General features: G+C 37.1%; 1 pseudogene; it reads left to right on the plus strand.

The window, feature by feature from the left end:
* Positions 1-7,356: 7,356 nt before the first annotated feature.
* Positions 7,357-25,956, plus strand: part of LOC149175504 (uncharacterized) — a 129,304-nt pseudogene continuing 110,704 nt past the window's right edge.

The following is a 25,956-nucleotide window of genomic DNA, read 5'->3' on the forward strand; positions in this document are numbered from 1 at the left end:
CAGGATGGAGCGATGACAGAGCTCCATGCTAGGGAAGGATGTGCAGTACAGATGCTCAGTGAACAGCGAATCAACATCGAGCAACTGAGCCTCCAGCACGATGAAGCAATAGCACAGACTCAGCAGTTGGAACAAATCATTAAGGAAGCATGTCGCCGCGCCCTCGAGCTTGAGATTGCAGTAGATTTACCAGTAGGCATACGGATCCACAAATTGGCCAGTGGATTCCGCGAGGCAAAGGAGGAAACCACGAGGATCCAGTTGGACCTCAACTTACAAATCACAGAGCTGAAGCTGAAGGCACAACCCTCTACACTGTCAGAGGTCAGGGAGCAGCGACACCATGCCATTCAAGCATGATTGGAAGCAATAGAATGCACCATAGAGGAATGCACTGGCTTGCTAGATCAGTCACTTGTCACCCTTAGTTCACTGCAGGAAGACCCGATGCTCCAACTGCTAGAGACAAAAGCGCGAAAGTTGTAGCAGGCTTACGACAATGTCAGGGGGACCGTGCAGATGGTCACCCTTACTCAGCGGCTAGCTAAGATGAAGGAGGCCCAGGCTCTAAAGGCCCAGGTGGACGCCGCGCGTCAGAAAGAAGCAGTGCTTAAAGAACGCATCCAGCCGTGGCTCGAGGAAGCATTCACGGTCACCGCCAAGATTGAGGGAAAGCTGGCACACATGCAGGCTGTATATGCACTCAGGTAAGGACTTGCACCTGCCAATGAAACATCGGAGATATGCGTACAATGGATACAACAGACAGCAAAGGAATGTGCTGCGGACGTAAGCGAAGCGCAGAAATTGTTGGATGAACTTCACACGAAGATTACTGCACCAACCAGGTGACTGGGGATGAGTCACGATGTTTGTGTTGGGGCCTGTTGGGTAGCGGATCCCCCGCGTAACGGTTTTGGGGCTTAAAGCCCGCAATTTTGGGTATTGGTATTGTAAAGGATCCGCGAAGCGCGCAGAGCACGAAGTGTAATGGGTCAAGTCTAAGGGTAGTCCGCCCTAAAATATTGTAAGTTAATCTAGAATGTGTCGGCCTGCCCATGGTCCACGAACCATGGGAATGTATAAATAAGAGTGAGGCTCTAAGTGTAGAGGTATCTTTGGTGATATTAAGAAGTAATATGGGAGTTTGAATGCGGTATTAGATCTGAGTCTGTAAGTCCGAGTTTTGGGTTGTGATAGGAGAAAGAGGCTCCACAACTGTTTTCGTGGAGGCCTAGTAGAGTCCACAGCTGTGTGCGCGGACCCATGCAACTATGTGCACAGGGCAGGAAGTGGATTGTAACTGGAAAAAGGCATTAATAAAGATAAGTTGGTTTGGGAATATTGTGTATCTGTTCTATATTCTGGGTTATGCATCTATTTATGGTTTATGATTGCGCATATGTCTGTTATGATTAAATGGCAATTGAAAGCCTAGTTCCTTCTTAAGTTAATTTAAGATCTATAATAATATTAAGCACAGAAGAGGTAAATTACATTTGCACTTGTCTTCCAAGCCGCGCGAAGGTAGATACTCTGAATAGATGGCTGCACAGAAGTTGCACAGTGTGTAGGATCGGTTTGCGAACTTCCAGACCTCATCTAGACATCCCTAGCGTGTGGAAACCTAGTTCTAGGACCCTCCCATACTACCTCGGGTGAGACCTCAGTCCATGCTCCGCGAACTGTTGCCGAAAGGGCCTGTAGCTTCAGGATTTGTTTGGCTAAACATTTCTGAACCTGGGTCAGGCCCCAATAAGCCAACATTAGGTGAAATCACTTTGGTTTAGGGTTGAGGTGTTTGGCCTATAGAAGCCCTGCTTGGTTATATTTTGGTTTAACCCATATGATCCCACATTCATGCCTGGAATATGGCACACAAATGATTGGATGAAAGAGAGATTTTGGTTCAGCCAATCTATGGTCAGGTGGTACATGGAATTCCTTTCCTTGTTTGGATTTTTCTTATGTTAATATGAGTTAATTTTCCATTGTGATCCATGAACACATGTACTGGTTAGTATGTTGATCTTATGGATGGTTGGTCATGGTCTCTATTCTAGTTATATGTGTGGTTCTATGATGTGCTCTAGCTATGGATCTTGTTCATGGTTTGATAAGTTATTGAATTATTGATGAATGCATGGGATTACAAGTGTTGTTGTAGCTAGCTTGAGAGGGAATTGGAACTCCTCGATAATTCTATGATGAAGTACATAATTTTATGATCAAATATGCATTCATGACCTGTATATTTTATGTTTACTATTTGTTTGATGAAATTTCCTTCATGTATTAGGCATGTGTTAGTCAAAATATTGCTTGAGTATTGATTGTTTAGACTTGTTATCGTCATTGATTACATTCTAGAAAGTTTTGGGCACTTCTGGGCAGCGGCTTGAAGACTCACCCTACAAAAGTGGCATAGATCTCACCACCACATGAATAGAACTAGGAAATTGTTGTCATAACCGCATACAGGCTGGCTTATGGGTGTGGTTGGAGCCTCATAATCACATACACAGTGTTTTATGGGTGCGGTTGAGGTGTCAAGCTTCTGAAAATGTGTTCTAGCTAAGGGATTGATCACTAGAGGTGGTTGTCAAGTTGCTGAATGATCTAGTGTCCCTAAGGGGTGGTAGTATGTGTTCTAGTTTGTAGGCCCCACTTCCATAACTATAACTTGCAGATCGAGTCATATCATAGTGACACTCAAATCTTCTTTACCATGGAGAGCTTGTAAAAGTGGGTAAATGTGGTAGGAGGCGCTATAGGGTAATATCAGAGCTTCTAGGTTCAAACACTTAGACTAGATGGGATAAATGCATGTTGTTGTGCATGCATGTCAGTTGGCTATTTGTTTACTATACATACATTTCTATGGTTATGGTTACAATTGTGATATTGTATTGTGCTAATCTGAATTGATTTGTGTGGATGTGATAGCCTCCTCTAAGATACAATAAGGTATGATTTAATTGTGTCTTCTATTTGGTTTATATAACATGGTATGTTTGTAGGAAATAGAAGGTCATACATGAAGAGTAGAATGGTGGATTGCAATTGACATGACTCCCCTTATAGGCCTGATGTGAATACAATGAAATGGGAAAGGTCGATTGAGAAGCAAGGAGAACAGTATTCTCCTAATCTAGTAGATACACTGAGAAGATTCAAGGAAGAAATTAGAATTTGTAAGGAAAATAATAACAGGTTGATTGAGGCATAATAAAGACTTGCAAGAGCTCTAGAAAAGAAGGTGGAAGTTAATGTAATAATTCTTCAAAGCCTTTCATATTTACAAAAGTAGGGACAACTTAGGATTAGTCATGGATAGGAGGAGATGACTAATGGGGCATATGGTAGTAGGTCTTGAATAGGATATAGTTTGAACAAAAATATACAGTTAAAGGTGGCATATCCTTGGATACACTTGACAGGAGAGGTAATGCATATGGGTTTTATTCTAGTTTCATTTCCAAGAGACATCATCACATTATCGCCATCATCCTTAGAGAAGGAGTGAGAAGGGATATTTGTCAGATGAGTTCAAGATCAAAGGGAAAGAAGACATTTAGTGGAAATATGTCAAGAATGTTAGTAGAATTAGAGAAGAAGAGTTGATTTGGGATGTTTTTGAGAGACTCTTCAAGAAGAAGTACTTATCTGAAAGATACTATGATCACAGGGCTAAGGAATTCTATGAGATGAAGATGGGTTCTATCAAAGATGATGAGTATACTAGCATATTTCTGGAGTTTTTGAGGTATGTGCCTTATATTAAGGATGAGAAAGCAAAGATTCTGTTGGGTTGTGTTATATTCTTTCCACGACTAGCCCACATAGTTAACCGGGGGGTTAGAAGGGGGGCAGAGCCCCCTCTTTGTTGCATCGATTTAAAAGCGAGGGGATTCATAGGGGGTTTGAGGGGTGTAGGTAACCCCACTCTATGGGGTCTGGGGCAGCGCCCCAGAAAATTTTGGTTTTGGACCCTATATTAGGTTGGGTGGACCTACCTATGGTTTTGTGCATGTTTTTCGCACATGGTTTTGGACGCGATGGTTTTCAGTCCATGGTTTTGGACGCGATGGTTTTCACTCCATGGTATTGGATGCTTCGACATGTATAAATATGTGTTGTAACATTGAAAGGAACATAATGAAAAATCAAGCTGGTAGTCCCAGTTTTGGGATCCAGGGGAAAATCTCTGTGTATATGTGTATTATGTGTTATGCTCTCGCATTGTTTATTTTCTGTGTTTTAGAATTTGTATGCAGGTAATTTTTGTACAAGGTTAAAACCTACAGATTCAAAGGTTATTAAATGGGTTTCTAGTAGCATCCAAAGACTAGATTGAGTTTGATGAGCTTGGTCGCTAGAGGAAGCCATTAGAAAGATGAAGCATTGTTATGAGAAGTTAAAGTGCAAGGTTGATTTTAAGCGAGATTGGAAAGGAAATGAAATGACTAAATGGAAGTGTCCTTAGAAGTGAGGAAGACCTCAGGATGTAAGTGGAAAGGAAAATATAACACCTTATAATTTCAATGCAGTTGAGAGAGGATATGGGTCTCGACCCAAGGATAAGAATAAGGGCGGTGGTAGAAATCCTTTGAGGTGTTGAACCTCTTGTGGAGAGCATCCCAGGAGTAATTTACCATCGCACCAGAGTGGAAGGCCTCATATTTACAGTGCCCAGGAGGAACAAACAGTTATGGATGTTGGTCAGATTATTTCTCAGATTTGTGCAACAGTTGATAACAAGCAGGTAGATCATCAGGCATCCATTATCGACATGGAAGGTAAGCTTTGTGATCAAGTTGTTTCTATTTTAATTGATCCTGGATCGAATTATATTTATATCAGTCCTGACCTGGTGGATAAGTGATGCTTGAATAAATAAGTGCATGCAAAATCTTGGTTGGTGTAGTTGGCTACAGGGACCAAGATAAGAGTTCATCATTGGGTGAGATCTTTACATTTGAGCTTAATAGTATGCCTATGTTAGCACATCTAAATGTGCTTCCTTTGGGTTAGTATAGTATTCTTTTTGGGCATAGAATAGATATTAATTCATAGGACCAAGGTAGACTATTATGACAAGGCCATTGAGTGCCTAGATGATGATGGGGAAAAGAGAATCTTGTAGGGAAGGAAGACACCTACATCAATGAGAATGGTTACAACTATGCAAGCAAAGCATAGTCACAGAAAAGGGTTTTTATTATTTGCAGTGCATGTTTCTAGTGATAAAGAAAAGGATGTTGAGGATGAGGAAGTCCTTAAAAGGTATCCTATTCCGTAACAATTTCAGGATGTGTTTCTTGCACATATTTCAGAGTTACCACCTCATAGAGAAGTGGATTTGTCTATTGATTTAATACCAAGAGCAACACTAACATCAAAGGCACCTTACAAGATGAGCACTCCAGAGTTGGTGGAACTAAAGTTGCAACTTAAGGAAATGCTTGATAAGGGATACATTAGGCCAATTGTATCTCCTTGGGGTGCACCAATGTTGTTTGCAAAGAAGAAGGAAAATACTTTCACATTATACATTGATTACAGGAAGTTGAATAAAGTGACTATCAAGAACACGTATCCGTTACCACAGATTGATGATTTGTTTGATAAGTTGAAGGGCACTACAGTGTTTTCAAATATTAAGCTGAGATCAGGATATCATCAGGTGTGCATCAAATAAGAAGACATCTACAAAACTAAATTCCATACGAGGTATGGTCATTATGAGTTTGTGGTGGTTACTTTTTGTCTTACTAATGTTCCGACCACCTTAACATGTTTGATGAATAATGTGTTGCGTGCTTATCTAGATAAGTTTGTGTTAGTCTTTGTTGATGATATATTGGTATATTCTAATAACAAGGAATAACATGTAGAGCACCTTGCAATAGCATTGGGATTGTTGAGAGAGCATCAGTTATATGCCAAGCTTAGTAAGTGTAGTTTATTTTAGTCTCCGATTCATTACTTGGGATATGTTTTTTACAAGGCATAGTAGTGGACCTAGAGAATATTAAAGCTATCATGGAGTGGCCAACTCCTAGGAATGTGGATGAGGTCAGATCATTCATCGGACTAGCAAGTTATTATAGGAAGTTCATCAAGAGCTTCTCCAACATTGGATATCCACTCACATCTTTTTAGAGGAAGGGAAAGAAGTTTGAATGGACAGAGGAGTGTGCAACTAGTTGTTGGGATGGGGACCCCCAGGTCTAAATTTTGTCTAAGTTTTGAGTCAATTTTGATGTAAGATTGTAAAGTCTCCACATTTTGAGAGGTGGAGTGTGCGGAATCTTAAGCATAAAAGGGGACTTTAGGAAGGTCAAAGCCCCTTATTTTGTAAAGGGATGGGTTTTTTGATTAAACAATAATCCCCGCCCATGGTTCAGGGACCATGATAATGTAATGTAAAATATATAAAAGGGAGTCATCTCAGAGTCATTAAGTAGCTTTATGAAGTGTTTGAATAAGATTTTGAGTCTATAATTTTGTATTCTGGCGAAGGGGAAGGTTCCTGCAACTGAGTGCATGGGCCTGTATAGCTATGTGCATAGAGTCATAAGAAGTGTATTAATTGAAGATCTAAAGTAATAAAGTATATTTGAATAAATTCTGTGGAATTCTCTGTATACTCATCTATTTTTGTGTTTATGCTTAGTTATGATTCGATTCTCTGTGATATTTCTTTATTTTCATCGTGAAGGTCTAGATATACTTTTATGTGATAACTTATGCATGTTAGAACACTTAGGAGAAGCTCATAGATCTAATTAAGTAGAAATCACTTTAAGTCTGTGATTTTGAACATAAGGGTTTGTGAGGGTCGAATTGGGCCATAGATTAAGGAAACACCTCACTGCTACATCACATAGCCTTCTGGATGGAGAAACCTGGTTCTACATCCCCTACTACTGCCTCAGGTGAGACTATAGTCTGCGCTAAGCAAAATGTTGCCGAAAGGGTCAGTAGTGTAAGGTTTTGTTGGTTAGTGCAGCTAAATTTGAACCTGGTTCCAAGCCATCTCAAGCCAACAAATGGTTTTGTTGCCGGGACTGTGATCTATCTGAGGGATGTGTGATGTGGTGTATGTGGATACCAACTAAGAAAGAACTCGAGAAGTGGGTAGATCAAAAGTTGCATAAGCTTACAGCTCAAGAAAATCGGAACTCGTGCTAGTCAAAAGATAGGTGGCTACAGAGATATCTCTACACATAGGAGCACGAAGTTTTCTTTGCATCGTTCCCCATTGAATTACATGAGTGGTTGTCTAAGTTAGCAGAAAACGAACCTACTTGGAAACACGACGATCCTATTGTCTGGACTCCTAAACTAATCATGCATCTTGAAGGGTTTGATTATAAGGTTGCAAAGGTTTTCGGATATTGGATTGGTAGTATTTTGGGTGCTTTCATTACTAAATTTGCAATTGACAAATTTGTATCTTATAGCGAAGCTGAATGCCGATTCTTCAAGGGTCCAATAGGTAAGTACCTGAGATTTCTAAAAACTTGGAATAAAATGTTGTTTTGTGAAAAGGGTGTTATGCCTTTGAATTGATGTTTAAAAGAGGTTAGACTAGATCTACGTGAAGTGGAAAAATATTTAAATCTAATTGGAACAAATATACCGAGGGTGCGTAAAATCCATTATTGGGAGAATCAGACAACAATGGAGAAAGGACCAGTCCTAACACACCTAGATGTGCACCGCAGACAGAAGGTCAAGGAACTTCTGGGATTCTGCATCCATCCACCCCATCTCCACCTTCATCACCACCTCATACACCTACACCCCCACCTCCACCACCACCTTCATTATTCAATATGGCGAATATAGTGAAAATGCATGTATTCAAGGTCAGGGATCACAGCATCCTAGCCAGTTTTGGTTCATAGCAGAAGCTATGTGGAAGGCACAACAAATCAATGATAATGACATGAAGAAAACACAACTAGTTAAATCACTACAAGATAGAGTTCTTACATGGTATATCAAATATAGTACAACCAATATGAATGCTACGTTGGATAAGACAAAGAATGCACTAAACGTAGAATTTCGAAAACCGAAATAAGAAGCTTAGTATGTTACTGAAATAAAGGAGATCAAGAAGACAACTAACGAGTCTACGTGGGATGTAGATCATAGGTTGAAGTGCTTACTGAGACAAGCTAATCTTAATATTTCAAACTAACAACATAATGAATGGTACATAGCTTCGTTATTTCCACACTTAAGATTGTCATTGTCTCAATAGAAGATCGGATCTTAGGCCAAAGCATTAGAGATCATGTTAAAGCTGGAGGCTTCGTTGATCTAGGATACGAATATAGGAGTCCAACAAATTGAGTCACAGTTAGAAAGCCTGCATATGGAGTTGCAGGATCTGAAGAAGGGAAAGGATGTTTAGTTGGGACTATGCCCTGATGTTTGGTGCATAAAGTGCAAGGCTGTAGGCCACTATAAGGATCAGTTTCCTGTGTACTAGGACTATATAGCCGTAGGAGGTCCCAACCCACTGAAACTAGAGTCTCCTACTGGATCAAGTGCTGACTCAAGTGTCTAGTGTAGTATCTTCCAAGTGTTAGGAATGCATCCAACATACAATTGTTATCTGTTACAAAAGTTTGTACAATCGCCAAAACAACTATTCTATAAGTTTTTTAAATCGGTTGGCCACGATAAAAGAGATTGTCAGAGCTATGACTTGATGATAGACAAAAAGCAAATGTATAGGATGTAGGCTGAAACCCGCACTCTAAATGACCAAGGCTCACCTATGGATCATGGAGGATTCCAAGGACGGGGAAGAGGAAAAGGAGGAGGTGCTAGAAGAGGTCAGGGACGGATCATTTGATACAACTGTGGAGAACCGAGACATTTTGTGCATGACTGTCAGAATCCAACTCAACCTTATTATTAATAATGTAAGCAATTTGATCATGTTATAGAATATTGTCATATATTAATAGCAAAGATGTAGGAAAATAAGAACCAACATCCAAAACAGAACATTCAGATGATGAGATTCGAGCTACATGAAGACAATCCTAGTGTCAATATAGTCACGCAAAGTGGTATCGCCACTGGCGAAGAGAAGGCAAAAGGCAAGCAACCAGTATCGGATACATGGGTTCGCAGGGATGGTGAGAAGAATGTTGTATTTGAATTACGAAGAGAAAATGCGATTTTATGGAGGCAAGAAAAGTTTTATGGATCCAGGTGCTTCTACATCTCAAACTCAGATATCAATAATCCCACGAAAATAGAAATCTAAAGAAAGTACTGTGATAGAGGACTCTAACCCCATGGTGTTGAATTCGTTAAGCAGACATGAATGAAGTTGATGTGGGATCAGAAGGTAGTTGAAGGACTATAAGAATTGATAGATAACTGTGCTAGCAAGGAAAAGCCATTACCAGAACAATGTGCAGTGAATAAGGTGAACCGAAGCAAGAAGAGGACTGGTAGGGAAATGCGGTTGACAACACAAATTGGTGATTTTGATATAGACCTAATAATTCTAGAATTAGGATCTAACGCTAATGTACTGCCAAAACAAACTTGGGAACATATGGGGAAACCTAAGTTGTAGTGGTCGCCAATCCAGCTGTGCATGGAAAACCAACAAAAGATAATTCTGATGGGTCGCCTACATGGAGTGATTGTAGATATTGAAGGAGACAGTGTGCTCAAAAATTTTGAAGTTATTGAAAAAGTAGATGATAGTAATCCATACCAAACATTGCTCGGGATTGATTGGGCTTTTGACATGAATTCTATTATTATTTTGAAGAAGCAAAGCATGGTGTTTAAAAAGAAGGGACTTAGAGTGGTTGTTCCATTAGATCCAGATGAAGGTGCGCAATACATAGAGCCAGTCTGTGATGACTATGATGATGAAGAAATTGATCACATATATAAGCTCACTGTGTGAGACAAAGACTAGATTATTCCCACTGTGGATAGATGGATCAGTTGGGGAAAGGATAGCTCATGCCAATTAGACTAATATGAAGAATTACAAAACTAGAAGAATTGGCTACATGAGGTCTCTACACTACGATGCAGTAGGCTTACAAAGTCTCTGTGTTGTATATCAACTAAGGTACGTAAATTACCTTATTATAATGGGCTAGATGATGTCAATATTTTTCTTAACCATTTTGAAAGAGAAATACCAGAGAAGCACAGATTCTAGGCTCTAGATTTGGCTTTAAGAGCTATGCCTAAAAGATGGTGGGGAACCCACAAGGATAATATTATTGATTGGAAGGAATATTGTACACTGATGAGATTAAGATTTGGCTCCACAACAACGCATCTTAGTGAAAAGTACACAGGTAAGGATGACTCGCGCGAACATCGGGCTCGATGGATTAAGGCTTGGGGTGAGGTACCTCAACCAGAGTGGGTACATATCTTTATTCATACCTTAGACGTTATACTGATGAATTGGTATTTGGAGATGAAGTTGTGACATGAGACTGCTGATTGGGATGAAATGAAGGAGAGTTTCCTTCTGACATTCAACTTTGAATATGGGTTCGAATGCGTTAATGGGATGCTTTAGGCGATTAAGTCAGTGATATTCCAAACACCGGTCGAACCTATAACTTGGATGCAACCTAACTGAAGTGCGCAACTACAACATGATTTGGAATTCTATAATGTCACTACGGAAGAAGGCGATGAGGATCCAAAAAATATCAATATTCCTGAGTCAGAGGGACTGTGCAAAGTAGCAGGACCTGATGCAAAGATCCCTGATATATCACAGCCAATAAATACAAAACAATTAAATATTGGCTCAGAAGAAGAACCAAAGTTTGCGCATATTGGTGACTATTGGGATGAAGACACAGTAGGCAAGGTTGTTGAATTCCTGCATGAATATCAGGACTTATTTACAACAAATTTCTCTGAATTGAAGGGTATAGTAGCTGATTTGGGTGTGATGAAGATCAATTTAAAGCCAGATGCGAAGCCAGTTAAGAAATCCCCATATTGATTGAACCCAAGTACAAGGAAAAGGTAAGAGAAGAGCTAGATAAGAAGCTCACGGCAGGTATAATTGGGCAAGTAGAAGAATCAGAATGGGTTAGTCCAATGGTGGTCTAGGAAAAGAAAACAAATGGTGATATAAGAATCTGTGTAGATCTGCATAATTTAAATGATGCATGCGTACATGACCCCTTTCCTATGCCTTTTGCAAATGAAGTTCTAGAAAACGTTGGTGGATAGGAGGCTTATTCCTTCACAAATGGATTTTTGGTATATCACCAAATTAAGATTGCAGTGGAGGATAGAAGAAATACTACCTTCGCTATTGAGTGGGGTTCATTCCGATATACAGTTATGCCTTTTGGACTCAAAAATGCTCCTGCAATATTTTCTAGGGTGGTAGTCACAGCATTCAAGGAATTTATTCACAAGTTTCTGGAGGTTTACTTTGATGATTGGACACTATTTGGGCTAGTTAAGAAACATGTTTCTAGTATGCGCCTAATGTTGGATACATGCAGGAAGTATCCAATTTCCTTGAATTTGAGAAAATCTATTTTCTGTGTACCTTATGGAATACTGTTGCGACATGTCGTATGTAAGCAGCTATTGATGGTAGACCCTACCAAGATCATTGTAATTATCAATTTGGATCTACCTAGGAATGTAAAGCAGCTATGCACAGCCTTGGGTCATACAAGGTATTACAGGAAGTTTATAAAGGCATATGTGCATATCACTGCGCCAATGGAGAAGTTGTTGAAGAAGGATTCTATGTTTTGTTGGGATGCTGATTGTCACAAAAGCTTGGATGTTCTTAAGGAAAATATAGTTACTGCACCAATCCTAGTATTCCTGGATTGGAAGAAAGAATTTCATGTGCATTTAGATGCATCTTGTATAGCGCTGGGATCTATTTTAACTCAAACAGGTGAAGGGGATATTGACCATCCAATTGCCTTTGCTTGCAAGTAGGAAACTATGTAAAGTGGAGGTTGAAGGTGTGAAGTTTGATATGCAGATGCAGGTTGCAGAGCTGTAGATGAAGCTACAACCAACAACACCTCTGGAAGTTCGACAGCAACGTGAGGTTGATATTAAAGCAAACATGGAAGTACTAGAAGCTGCAATTAAGGACTGAAGCTAGATTTTTTAAAACACCATGGAGATGTGGGCCTCACTACAAGAGGACCCACATGTATATAAGATTGAAGTGAACATATGAGATAAACAACTACAGTTTGATGAAATCAGGGCAACAACGCGAACCTTAGCACCTATGCAATGATTCGCTAGAATCCAGGAAGGGAAGGCTATTAGGAATCAGATAGATGAGCTGCGACGAAAAGCCTAAATCATTTCAGCGAGAACACAACCTTGGACCAACGAAGCTAGTCAACTCTCTCAGTTTGTAGAGAGTAAACTGAAAGGAATGCAACAGACCCAGAGGACCATTGGCTTAGCAATAACTACTGAGAAGTTGGTCAAGGAGGTTCGGTAGGCCACTGCGCAGTGCACAATAGCTTCAATCACTGAAGGTAAATTTCATCAACCTTAAAGCACATGTTGAGGACGTACCAATAGAGTGACTCGGGACAAGTCACATCTTTGTGTTGGGGGACTATTGGGATGGGGACCCCCAGGTCTAAATTTTGTCTATTTTTGAGTCAATTTTGATGTAAGATTGTAAAGTCTCTGCATTTTGAGGAGTGAAGCGTGCATAACATTAAGAGTCAAAGGGGATTTTAGGAAGGTCAAAGCCCCTTATTTTGTAAAGGGGTGGGATGTTTTGATTAAACAATGAGCTCCACCCGTGGTTCGCGGACCATGGTAATGTAATGTAATATATATAAAAGGGATTCATCTAGGAGTCATTAAGAAACTTTATAAAGTGTTTGAATAAGATTTTGAGTCTATAATTTTTTATTCTCCTGTAGTGAGTGCACAAAGACCTTGGTAAGTCTGCAGTTAAGTGCACGGGCCCCTGCAGTTGTGTGCGTAGGGTAAGAAGAAGTGTATTCATTGAAGATCTGAAGTAATAAAGTATATTTGAAGAAATTATGTGAAATTCTCTATATACTCATATGTTTATATGTTTATGCTTAGTTATGATTCGATTCTCTATGATATTTCTTTAATTACATCGTGAAGGTCTAGATCTACTTTTATGTGATAACTTATGCATGTTAGAACACTTAGGTGAAGCTCATAGATCTAATTAAGTAGAAATCACTTTAAGTTTGTGATTATGAAGATAAGGGTTCACGAAGGTCGAATCGGGCCCTAGATTAAGGAAATGCCTTGCTGCTACATCACATAGCCTTCTGGATGTAGAAACTTGGTTCTAGCATCCCCCAATACTGCCTCGGGTGAGATTGCAGTTTGCGCTAAGAAGACTGTTGTCGAAAGGGCCGATAGTGTAGGGTTTTGTTGGTTAGCGCAGCTAACTCTAAACTTGGGTCCAAGCCTCCTCAAGCCAACACTATTTTTTATCAGTTGAATAATTTTCTTACAAATTCTTTAGTTTTGAATATTTTCGATCTTGATAATGAGTTTGTGGTTTGTACAAATGCTTGCAAGGAAGGACTAGGTGGGGTACTAATGCAAGAAGGGAAGGTGGTTTTCTATGAATCAAGGAAGTTGAATGAGCATGAGAACAACTATGTGACTCAAGATCTTGAGTTGGCAATGATTTTTCATGAATTGGATATGTTAAGATATTATCTCCTTGGTAGGAGATTTGTTCCAATGAGTGATCATTGTGGATTGAGGTATCTATTTGACCAACCTAATCTGAATTCCATGAAAGTTATATGGTTGGATACTCTCAGTAAGTTTGACCTTGAGATAAGGTACATCAAAGGCAAGGAGAATAGGGTGCATATGCTTTTGGTAGGAGAGTGCAGGTGAACCATATTTCAGCTATGAGCTCTTGTGGGACAAATTTATAGGACCGGATCTTACATGCGGGGCATCATGATGAGAAGTATCAATAGTTGAAGTAGAAGTTGTAGCAATAGAGTGAAGCTGATAGGAATAATGAGTATCACCTCACAGTAGATGGCTTGGTGAGATTCAGGAACAATATTTATGTGCTAGATAATAGTTAGTTGAAGAATCCCATCTTAAGAGAGTTTCATGTCAAGCCATATTCAAGCCATATTCAAGCCACTCGGGATACCAAGAGACGTTGACAATTGTTAAGAATTTCTATCATTCATTGAACCTGAAGAAATAGGTGGTTGAGTATGTTGCAATATGTTTGGACTTTCAACAAGTGAAAGCTAAGTGTAAACACCCACCTGGTCTGTTGTAGCTTATTCTGATTCCATAATGGAAATGGTAGGTAAGTTCGATGGGATTTATTACAGTATTGTCGAGGACATCGATACAACATGATTCCATCATGGTTGTGGTTGACAGGTTGAGAAAGTTATCTCACTTCATTGTAGTGAAGTCTATGAATTCATCTACTAAGGCAACTCAAATCTTCATCAAGGAGATAGTGAGATTGTATGGTTTTCCCAAGAATATCATATCAAACAAAGATGCCAAATTCACTTCCAGGTTTTGGAAGGATTAATTTTTAGGCTTATGGATAGATTTATCTTTCAGTATAGCTTATCATCCACAAACAAGTGGACAAACAAAGAGGGTTAACAACATTTTTGAACATATGTTGAGGATGCATGTCATGCATCAACAAAGGAAGTGGTAGGAGTATATTCTACTAATGGAGTTTGCGTATAATAATGGGTATCGGGAATCCTTAAAGATGAGTCCATTTGACACTCTCTATGGGTTGGGTTGAGTATTGATTGTTTAGACTTGTTATCATCATTCATTGCATTCTAGAAAGTTCTAAGTAACAGTGGCATGAAGGCTAGCCATAAAAAAGTGGCACATATCCTGCCACTGCATGCACATAACTGGGAATTTTTTGTCATAACCAAATGCAGGTAGGCTTATGGGTGTGGTTGGAGCCTCATAACTACATGCATAGTCTGTTATGGGTGTAGTTGGGGTGTTAAGGTTGTGAAAACATTAGATAAATTTTGGGGTAAAAAATGGGCCTCAAAACAAAAATGTACAACCAAAATCAACTTTATAAGAACCCGTAGGATTCAAGATGATGATGTCAACCATTCAGGATGATTCACCATTTTTATAGTAAAAAAATAAAAATGTTGAAAAAAATAAAATAAAATACTTTTTCAACTCATATTTTCAACTTATCTCCCTATGGTTTTAGTAAAATTTCAAGTGGGAGCACTCACTGGATGTAGAATTTAATTTTGCATCCAAGGGGTATCCATGTTGCATGATTTAAATGGACCTTGCTACAAAAAAAATGAGAAAGACATAAAGAACGTGATTGTGATCACATTTTTTCATGTGTTTCTCATTTTTCATGTAGTAGGGTCCATCCAAAGTATGCAACATGGGTACTACTCCTTGGATGAGGAATTAAAATCCACATCCAACATGTGCACCCACTCGCAATTTCAGTAAAACCATAGGGAGATAAGTTGAAAATATGAATTGAAAAAGTAATTTTTTCTTGTTCCCCACTAAAATTTGATGATGTAATCGAATATTATTATTATTTCCACTATTTTTATAATATTCCTTAGGAGGCCCATTTTTGACCTCAAAATTTATCTAATGCGAGTTCCATCTCAAGGATTGATAACCAAAGGTGGTTGTTAAGTTAATGAGTGATCTAGTGTCCCTGAGGGATGGTGCCATGTGTTCTGGTTTATAGGCTCCACTTCCATAACTGGAACATAGAGGTCGGGTCATATCATAGTGACACTCAACTCATGTCTACCCTAGAGAGATTCTAAAGGTGGGTAAAGGTGGGAGGAGATGTTACATAACCAATGTTGTGGGCTCAAATTAGGAGGGGGTGTGTTACAACAAGTACCAAAGAAGACATGAATCTATAACATACAACAATCAGAGACACACATATCAGAACATAGAATAAGATCTACAAGTAAGGTCACTTACATTGCGACTATATTGTATTAATTTCAATTGAATTTCTGCTTCATATTTTACGATATTGTAGAATTGTTAACTAAATTGTTGCTTCATACTTCACAGAATCAGACTATTAATCCCACCAAATGCATATAACTTCAATAAAAAACAAACAAATGCATGTAAATAGAGGAAAAACAAAGCCTAAAAAAACCAACAAAATATGATTCAACCTGAAATACATTGAAAATAAATCCTACCAAACAAAAAAAAATGTATCTACCAGTTTCAGTCCTCTATGTTTTTATTTTTTTGTTGACAAATTCAATAACTTTAATGTTTCTATTTTTCTTCTTCATGTTTTTCTACAACTCTACCTCATAACATGTTTCACAACTTTTTGTATGATGTTAAATGACTAATGGGTTTTATAGCTCTTTGAAAAATGGCACATTGCCAATGGAATTTCAAAATGCTCCTCCACTTCTCAATGCCAACTTTTATATCATGAATCCCAAAATGTCACCTATGCAATCGAGGAGATATATTGAATGTTCAAGGTGTGCTAATATTACTACAAGTCAACAATGATTTGATCATCAATGTTCTTAAATGCCTAGAATACAAATTTGTTTAATTCAATTTTGATTTTCACTCCGAGACCTCAAGTGAAATTCTTCTTAGTTTCCTTTTAATTAAATTTTGGTCTTATCTAACTCGGACTTTATCATAAATCTTCTTCTTGAAATAATATTTTTATTAACATGAGTCTTGAATAAACATGGCACTATGCCATGATTTCATTTCCAATTCTTTCAAAGCACATGACACATGTTCTTCTCTTTATGATTACTTTTGAATACATTTTGTTACATACATAGTTATGCAATTTTTGCAGGCTGCTTAGTTTTTTTTGTATTTTCGGAAAAAAAAATTACCAATCACATCTAAACAAAGGTAATTAGTATTTTCAAGTGTTTCGGCAAATCAAAAAATTGGAATTTCTTTTTTGAAAAGAAAAAAATATTATTTTATTTACACTATTCTCATAAATATTGCATTTTACATAACATTATAATCAACTATAACAAATGCGACAAAATTTTCAAAGTCAACTATATTTATGGCAAGTCTGGACTTAAAATCAAATTCTATACTCCCGACTTACATGGACTAATAAAAATAAAATAATTCGGGACATGGACTAATAAAAATAAAATAAAATAATTAAGTGATAAAATCTAGAATAATGAAGAAATATGGAATTTGGGATATTAAAGAAATCTCGATGAACTATATCTAGATGTTGACGGGAAAATTAAAATTTAGAAATAAAATCTAAAATAATGAAGAAATCTGGAATTTGAGACATTGAGGAAACCTGGATGAAATATATCTAGATGTTGGAGATAACATCCACTATTTGGAAGAAATAACATGAACCGATAATATATGATTTGGATACAAAAACATTCCCTCAGATTCAGTCAAATAATATTACACACAATGAACACCACACCACACATCATTTACCACCATTAACACATGACAACCGTGACACGTGGATTTATGAGACACATCAACTCCACAACATCAAAATATGATAATAGTACAAAAACTTTCGGTAGCCATAACTTTGTCTCTTGAACTTGAAAGAAAAAAACTATATGACCATAAAACTCTTAATGAGTAGAATATTACAATGGGCTCGGGATTAGGAAATGATGAAATTGAGTGAAGAAAATTTTTATGACCTCTAATTATTAAGGTGAATGGATGTGTGTGTTAAAATAAAGTATGTATAATTGGATTAAGGATTGAAACAAAAACCAGTTAGTGGATTAAAAGTAGATTGCACACCAATCTACAAACTATCCCAAAATAATGAATGTATTGAAAGTCACAAAAAAAAATCAAAACTTACACATCCAATCCAACACCCAAAGATGAAAAATTAGAGAAAATTGAAAAAGCAATAACAATTATAATATCAAAAATTTATAATTATAAAATGTAATCTAAAATACTAAGTAAAAGTATAATAGATTTGAACTTAAAGAAAAGTCAACTAAGAAAATTGAAATATGAAATAAGAATTGTGAAAATAAAAATTATGTTTCCCGTGACATAAATGATAGAACTGAAACTTCCAAAAGACCTAATCCTTCTGGAAACAAAAGGTACTTAAAAAATAATAGATAGTAAACTCACAATAATACGCATTAAAAAAAATTGGTAATGCGGTTTTTTCTTTTATTTAATAAAAATAGAATAGTAGTTATTGTGGCCAAGGAAAATGCCTATTGTAAAATTCTTTTGTGAATCCTCTAAGGTCATGGACAAGGTTCAAACTGTTTCTATAGATGAAGATTTGTTTTTAAGTGGTTTGCATGACGGAAAAATAAGGATCGTAAATGCTACCCAACAAAGCTTTTAAAAGTCATACAACTTCAATTTTATAGTTAGGTAGGGTTTCTTTGAACCTTAGACTAATAGCCTAATTTTCCATATTTTTGAAAGTGTGTTTGAAAACAATCTCTTCAATCATATGACCATTATTATTATCCCCATTTAGTGAAGTTATATGGAATTATTTTGGAGACAAAATTAGTGTATGGATGGAAAGCTATTGAAAAGGAGGCAAAGGCTAGACCAAATTTAGGAGTTATCATTCAATTGTGGACCACCTTATTATTCGTAATCTCATTGTCGAAGATTATCTCAATAATAAATCTAGACTCCTATGTTGTTGAATTGAATTAAGAATATTTTTTGACATGCATACTAGGACTAACATTTGGAATAGGCTAGAGGAGATACAATTTTCTTCTAAGAAAAGATATTATGTTAAGGTTGTGTTGCATCTGCTACAACACCACCAAAAATTTGTAACCTGTATATCAAAATTTTGGGTCCCCCTATGCTTTTCAAGGTATTAACAAATATATTTGTTGATTCTAATGGTCAAAAATATATAAACTGGTTATCATCAAGGCTACAAGTGCTTATATTCCGATGAGGCACATCACCTAAGCTTGACTATCCTACCTCATCCTTGACATTAGGGTTTATGGCATTTTGCATTCAACATTTTGCAAAGGAATTTACGGCATCGCATCTCCATTTATGTTGATGTAGGTTAAAGGAGTTATTTTTATAACAAGCAGTTGAAACTATACTTATCCGTACCTTTTGTATGCCCAGGGTTTGGACGAGGTTGCAATAAGACCAACAGGGATGCAATAAGAACAATAGGATTATGACACTAGGAACAACTCTTAATGGGAAGTAGATACTATTATGTCAATAGGGTTATAAGATGCATCATGGTTCATCTATGGTTCAAGTTTGGCATACTTTCGCAGGGATCAACCTGGCTTCATTCACACTTATGTTTGTAGGAAACAATGGGCTTTACCATAAGCATTGAAAAACTTGTATATTTTTCCTTTGTCGCAAGTTGCAATCACCATTTCCAGTGCTAGCCTACCTGGCCTCTAACAGTGTGATTTATGACTTGCACCTTCAAGCTCATCCTCCTAAGTTGCAAGTCGCACCTCTAGATCCTAGTGGCTTATGACTTGCTTCTGCAAATGCAACTTGTTACCTAGTTTTTCTCATCGCATGTGCTTACCCAAATCACACTTTTTGACCACGATTTCCCCTCACATGCTATCGTTACTTTTTTTATTATTCATTGGGCATATAATCGTTTCATATACCCATGTGCTTGAATACTTATACCATCAAAATTTACTTTTATCCTATCCCTGTCTATGCCCAGCCACGATATGCACATTCACTCGCTTTTTTCTTTAATTATTTAATCATGCTACTACTTGAGCCTTTAAATATCTCTTATATTCTCATACTTGGAATCTACACTCCTAAAATGATCACCCTCCATTTATTTTACAGAGTTTTTTGGCCCTAAAATGCCCTAGACTCCGTGGGATATGTCTCATTTTTACCCATCTTTCATCCACCAACCCAAGAGCATATTCATTGGATACATTTGCTTGAGTCTATTATTTGAATTGAAATTGCAGAAGCTTATTGCGATAAGTCATATATTTTTATTAGATGAGATTATATACATTCATGTTCTTATTGGATGAAATCATGGGATCCCTTTTGATTGAAATTATGTATTTATTGGGTGAAATTGTGTCTCGATCTTAATCGAATTAGTCATTATATAATGAAACCAGAGCATATGATTTGAATGCCACACCTTCCAATGGACTTGCCTTTTCCACAAGTCACAAATTGGGATTTTAATTTGTGCTAGTCATTGTGTTATGGATATGTGATTATCGATTTTATTAGGCTTCCTTCAATCCTTGAAATCGCACATAACACCAAAATTTTGCAGTGGCATTAGAACTTGGAAGTGTGACTTAAGGAATACTTATGTCACACATTGCACCCATAGTTTGTAGTGTTATTAGGACATGGAAGTGCAACTTAAGGGGGAACTTCTATCATACATCACATCAACAGTTCACAGTTGCATTAGGAATTGAAAGTGACACTTACACTAGAGTTTTAAAATATGACTTTCACTATAGAATGAGAGTCCTAAATCCCATAGTCATAGATCACACATTTAACTCTTAGTGAGATTGTAATCCCAATATATGACTACGTTAAGACTTGGGTTTGCAACAAACTAATTTTTTTTTGTGACCATGGTTATAATCTTAGTTGGTGACCTCCTTGTTATAACATAACTCTCCCCTCAAATTGTGACAACACTGATAATGTTCTCTGGAGTGCCTTCACATTATGTATTTATCCAAAATAAAGCAATAATCATGACGCTTAATCCTATAGGAGCATATAGGATGATTAACACCTACAAAATGATTTTGTTGTTCATAAAATGCATTTTCCAGCACTATTAATGGGACACCAATAAAATCACATTGTTTTTCCATTGCATATTTTGTTACTAAATATAAGTGTCAGAATAAGAGAAATCATTTTTGGTATTGGTTGTTTATTTGTTAAGTAAGGTAACAAAAGGTAAGGACTCATTTCGATATCCTTATTTTCCACAATTACCACACAACTATTATATTGTAGCTAGTTTCTTGATTTCCAAGTCGAAGCTTTGCAGGTCAAAGATATTATGAAGGTTGCACAAAGAGTTATTATAGAGATACATCAAGAATGGAAGGAGCCATAGGTTTTAATGGATGAAATAGGATTAAAATGATGATTCAATAATTTAAAGTTATGGCTTTGGTATTTTACTACCTTATGTTCCCGACATTGCATAATATTGGTTTCTTATGTCGAGTGAGTGATTTGTTTAATTATACTACTCCTGGAATTATGTGGGAGTTGTTCAAGATACTATAGTTGAAAATAAGTCTATGGTTCTATGTGTTTTTGGGAAATGAATCATCAAGGAAAACATTGTTTATAAACCTTTACATCTATGCATTGTGAAATCTATCTTTGAACAAAAATAGAATTAAGATAGTTGTTGGGTCCTTCGCTTTTTGAAGATATTTTGGGAAATAAGTTTGCAGAGTAGTCACGGAGTAAAGAATGGATAGATCCATTGGAAGAAGACCACTAGAAAATAGAAAGTGGCAGATAAGTAACTTATGTTTGGACTCACAAAATTGTAAAAGAAGGAAAGTGAAACAGCAAAAGAAGGAAGCACAAACTCAATTTTGAAAAGATCAAGAAGGATAGGGACAAAGGCACCATATTTTGTCAAAGTGGACCTGATCAAGGATGGGGTCAAGGAACTTTTGCAATGACCAGATCAAGTGAGTGAATCTATAAAAGAAGCCACAAATGGGAAAATTGGGCAGTTAGAGCTAGTATTTGAGTTTGTTGCTAGTGTTTTGCACACTAAGAGTTTGTAACCGGCGCAAAATCATGAGTCTTTCCTCTTTGAACTATGATATTTTGATGTAATATAATTTGATATGAAGATATGAGATTTTGTAAGAATTTGTGGATATTTATTGTAATTATTTCCTTAATAAGAAGGAAGGATTTGCGGGAAAGATTTGTGTTATATGGTTTGATGAATGTGTGACCCCTTTAAAATTTTTAACTATGGATGTGTGATTCTTTACTACTTAATCTATGAATGGATGATCTATAAATAGATTTTATTTTGTTGGTTAGTAATATGTTTAAAAGTAATGAATAATGTGATGGTAATTTCTATTTCCTACCACTCATCTAGACCCCTCTTATCATTCTCTATTCCAGAACACCTTGAGTGAGATGCTCCTTTTCCCGAAAGGGAGTGAAAATGTCGGTGTTAAGCTATAATATGATTGTATATTTTGTTGGAAAACTCACGCTGAACCCTGGGTATATAATGTTCCAAATGTTTTTCCAAAAAATGGTTTCATTACTGAGACACTAAAATTTTAAAATGGATCTAGATCATCGTATCTAGAATTCTTAGTGGAGGTATTTAGGACTGGTGGCATGAGAATATTGATCATTTTATTTTGCAACAGGCTCAATTGAGACAGAAGAGTCTGGACTGGGTAAAAAAATGATTTTTGTAAGTTAAACTTTCTTGTGGCCAATATGAAATCTTTTCGTACAAGTTCCCCGAAGAATTGCGAAATTGGTTGAGGTGGCTGCAAGTTAAATAAGGAGTTGGAAGTTTCCTTAGGCTCTATAGAGACTAGTCTGGATTTGATTTGGATGAACTTCACCAATTAGATAAAAATCTAATAAGGTTTGTTGACTTATCGGTGAATGTAACATTAGAAGGATATATTATTGAGTTTGCAGCTGAAAAACATTAGGCCTTTTCTAGAGTAGAAGTAGTATTTAAGTACGGGTTGCGAGGAATATTATTGAAAGAGATCTCACTTTGGATCAAAGTCTTGATGGTTGAAGAAAATAATCTACTGTTCCAATAAGATTGGATGGCTACTTAAAACTCTTAGTGCTAGGGGTCGGATCTAGGGGAAGGAATGTTGTGCAGTTGTGGAAAGTGAGGGGTTGTTGTGATGGATCAAGGAGAGTTGCATAAGGTGTGAAATTTTAGTGCTTTGTGGAGGGCATGAATAGCTGATGAGTGGCAAGAAAGAAATTTGTAGGAGATTAGGCTTAGAAGAAGGGAATTACAGAGTATAGGAGATGTGATGAGGACTTCATCATTGTGAAGGAATAATATGGGTAGTCCATAGTTGCGAGGAAAAGGAGAGAGAGTGAGGTATCTCCTTTTGGAAAAGTAGGAGGCACCAACATATGTGTTGCGGGGAGTTCGAATGGGAAAGATAGAGCCCACTTAGAATCAAGAGGATTTCATACACTCGAGCCAATTGTACAACCAATTATGATGTTTGATGAGCATACTCCAGCAGATGATGATATGCACTTTGTGACGAGGTGATTATTCTTTGAAGATGACTTAGACCCTGCAAGTGGTAGCCCACAACATAGAAGTATAACTCCTCCTCTTGCTAACCTTCTCCTGATATTGTATCAAAATCTTGATCATTTCTTTTCTAAGTTGAGTAAGACTCTAAAATTTCAGCAAGTACATTTTATATATAGTACCAGTAGTTCTAGTGGAGGAAGTAGTTTTAGTAGTGGTTTTCAGTCAAGTTCAACTAGTTATTCTTAGCCGAGTTCCAAGGGATTTATAATAGTTCAGCCTAGGAAACCAACCACGGCTAGAAATATGGCTAGATCACTTACCTGATACCCAAAGTTCTTAGGACAAGGTGGTGAAGACGTTGAACAACATTGGTATCTATGTGAGGTTGTTTGGAGGGCTAGATAGACTCCCAATTCCACCAAGCTCATTGAGTTCTAGACTACTTTACAAGATTGGGTGTTACGATGGTTCATTAAGTGGATTGGTGTGAATCCTAACACCACTATAGATATAATTAGAAGAGACTTGCTTAAGGAATTTAAGTTGCCTCAGTCTAATCAGCAAGGTTTGGCATAATTGTTGGACATAATACAAAGGGAGGGAGAATATGCTTGGAAATGCATGCAAAGATTCAAAGATGCTATGAGTAAACTATCTTATCCCATTGATCCTCGTCATCATATAGATTTCTTCATTAAGGATTTGTTACCGATGACTAGGATTCTTCTGTAGTAGTAGAAGATTGATACTCTACATGATTCTTTAGAGCAAGCGATGCAGATTAAGGAAATGGTGGGATATCCTCTGGATTATAAATTGGGCTCTTCTTCTATTGATCCTAATACTATGGGGCTTCAAAATAAAATTTCCAAACTGACTCGAAAATTGAAGGATCTTACTCCTACATGACGCACGAGACCTCATGTTTGGTGCACACAATGTTAAGTTGAAGGGCATCATGTTATAGAATGTCTGCAGCTCAGGGGTCCGAGACCATATAGCATGCCTATGGGACCTTCTCCACTACCACCAAATAGTGTTGTAGTTGCAAAAATCTATTCAACAATACCTTTTCAAGGACATACACAATATCAAGCATTCCTGAATCACCAAGGTATGTCTATGAATGAGTTTTTCAAAATTTGTAGGTCTATTGGTCATTCACCTCATTTATGTCCCATTTTACAGAAGTATTCCAGTGTTCCAAACAACATATTATGTGAATTTTGTGGATCAACTACACTTCATATGGAATAATTTCGATCTTTAGATGGATTGATCGATCGCATTATCACACAAATTTTCGCATCAATGAAAATCTTCAAGGAGGAGGAGGAGGAGATATCAGGGGAGGAAGGATATGAGGGAGAGGTCCAATCAGGTGCTATAACTATGACAAAGAAGGTCATGTTTCAAGGGATTGTTCGATGCTGAGAAGACCTCAATGTTACACATGCTATGGAGGATTTCCCAGAAATTATTGCTCGTTGGGAGGAGCAAAATCGAGTAAAGGGAGCCAATATGATCAATGTTGAACCTTGAGAACCGGAACCAGTTGTGTAACCTAATATCATCATTGTGACCAGAGGAGGAAAAAAACTAGGGTTGATATTGGAACTTCTGAGAAATTGTCCATTATAAAGTCAAAGTCACCCAAAAAGTCTTATGATCCTAATCAACAAAGATAATACTACCGATATGCAGTTGAACTATTCAGAGAACTAGTTTCTTCTCATCGTCCCCATGTAGAGAAGCAAGAACGAGTGTAGATTAAGAGTCCCATACTATCACAAGATACATGTCAAACAATTTTAGAATTGCTCAAGTTATTTTTCTAGATTATGAATGATGATAAATTAATTGGTTAGTTGCACAAGAAACTGAAAGCAATAGTGAAGGATGATCAATTCTTGGAAGAGACTAGTTCTACTAATCTTCCTAAAAGGAATTCTAGGAGCGTTTAGAGAAATAAGAAGAGAATAGGAAGAAAATTCTAAATCGATGAATATATTTTCAAATATTAGATCAAGGAATCTATGCTAGATATTGGCTCAGATGTGAACATCTTACCAAGGAAAACCTGGGAGGCACTAGGGAAACTTTAGATAGCTTTTCCCCATCCAGCTACAAATGGTGAATCAATACTACATTCTGACTATTGAAAGATTGCAAGATATTGAGGTTGACATTGTAGGTGATAAGACCTATGTAGATTTTGAAGTAATAGACACTATGGGAAACAAAGAACCATAACTAGATTTATTAGGAATTGATTGGGAATTTGAAAAATATGCAGTTATTGATCTAAAGAGGGAAACCATGACCTTCGAAGTAGGTGGAGTTAGGGTGCTACAACCTTTGGATCCATACTAAGGCTTGAGTTTTACTAAACATGTAGATGATGTTGAACAACCTTATTTGTTAGTCCAGTTATATCAACTCATTATTGGGAAGAGGGAGCACTAAATTACTCTGACAATAGTTGGATCTATTAGTTGGTGAAGCATTCAAAGTACAGAGGTAGGTTAAGAAATTGCGATGGATGACTGGCAGCAAGGAGATCATGAGCT

Source organism: Pinus tabuliformis, chromosome 4_1 (genome assembly GCF_031772625.1).
Source record: "Pinus tabuliformis cultivar Carrire ecotype Pingquan chromosome 4_1, CPIR1, whole genome shotgun sequence".
NCBI classification, from domain to species: domain Eukaryota; kingdom Viridiplantae; phylum Streptophyta; class Pinopsida; order Pinales; family Pinaceae; genus Pinus; species Pinus tabuliformis.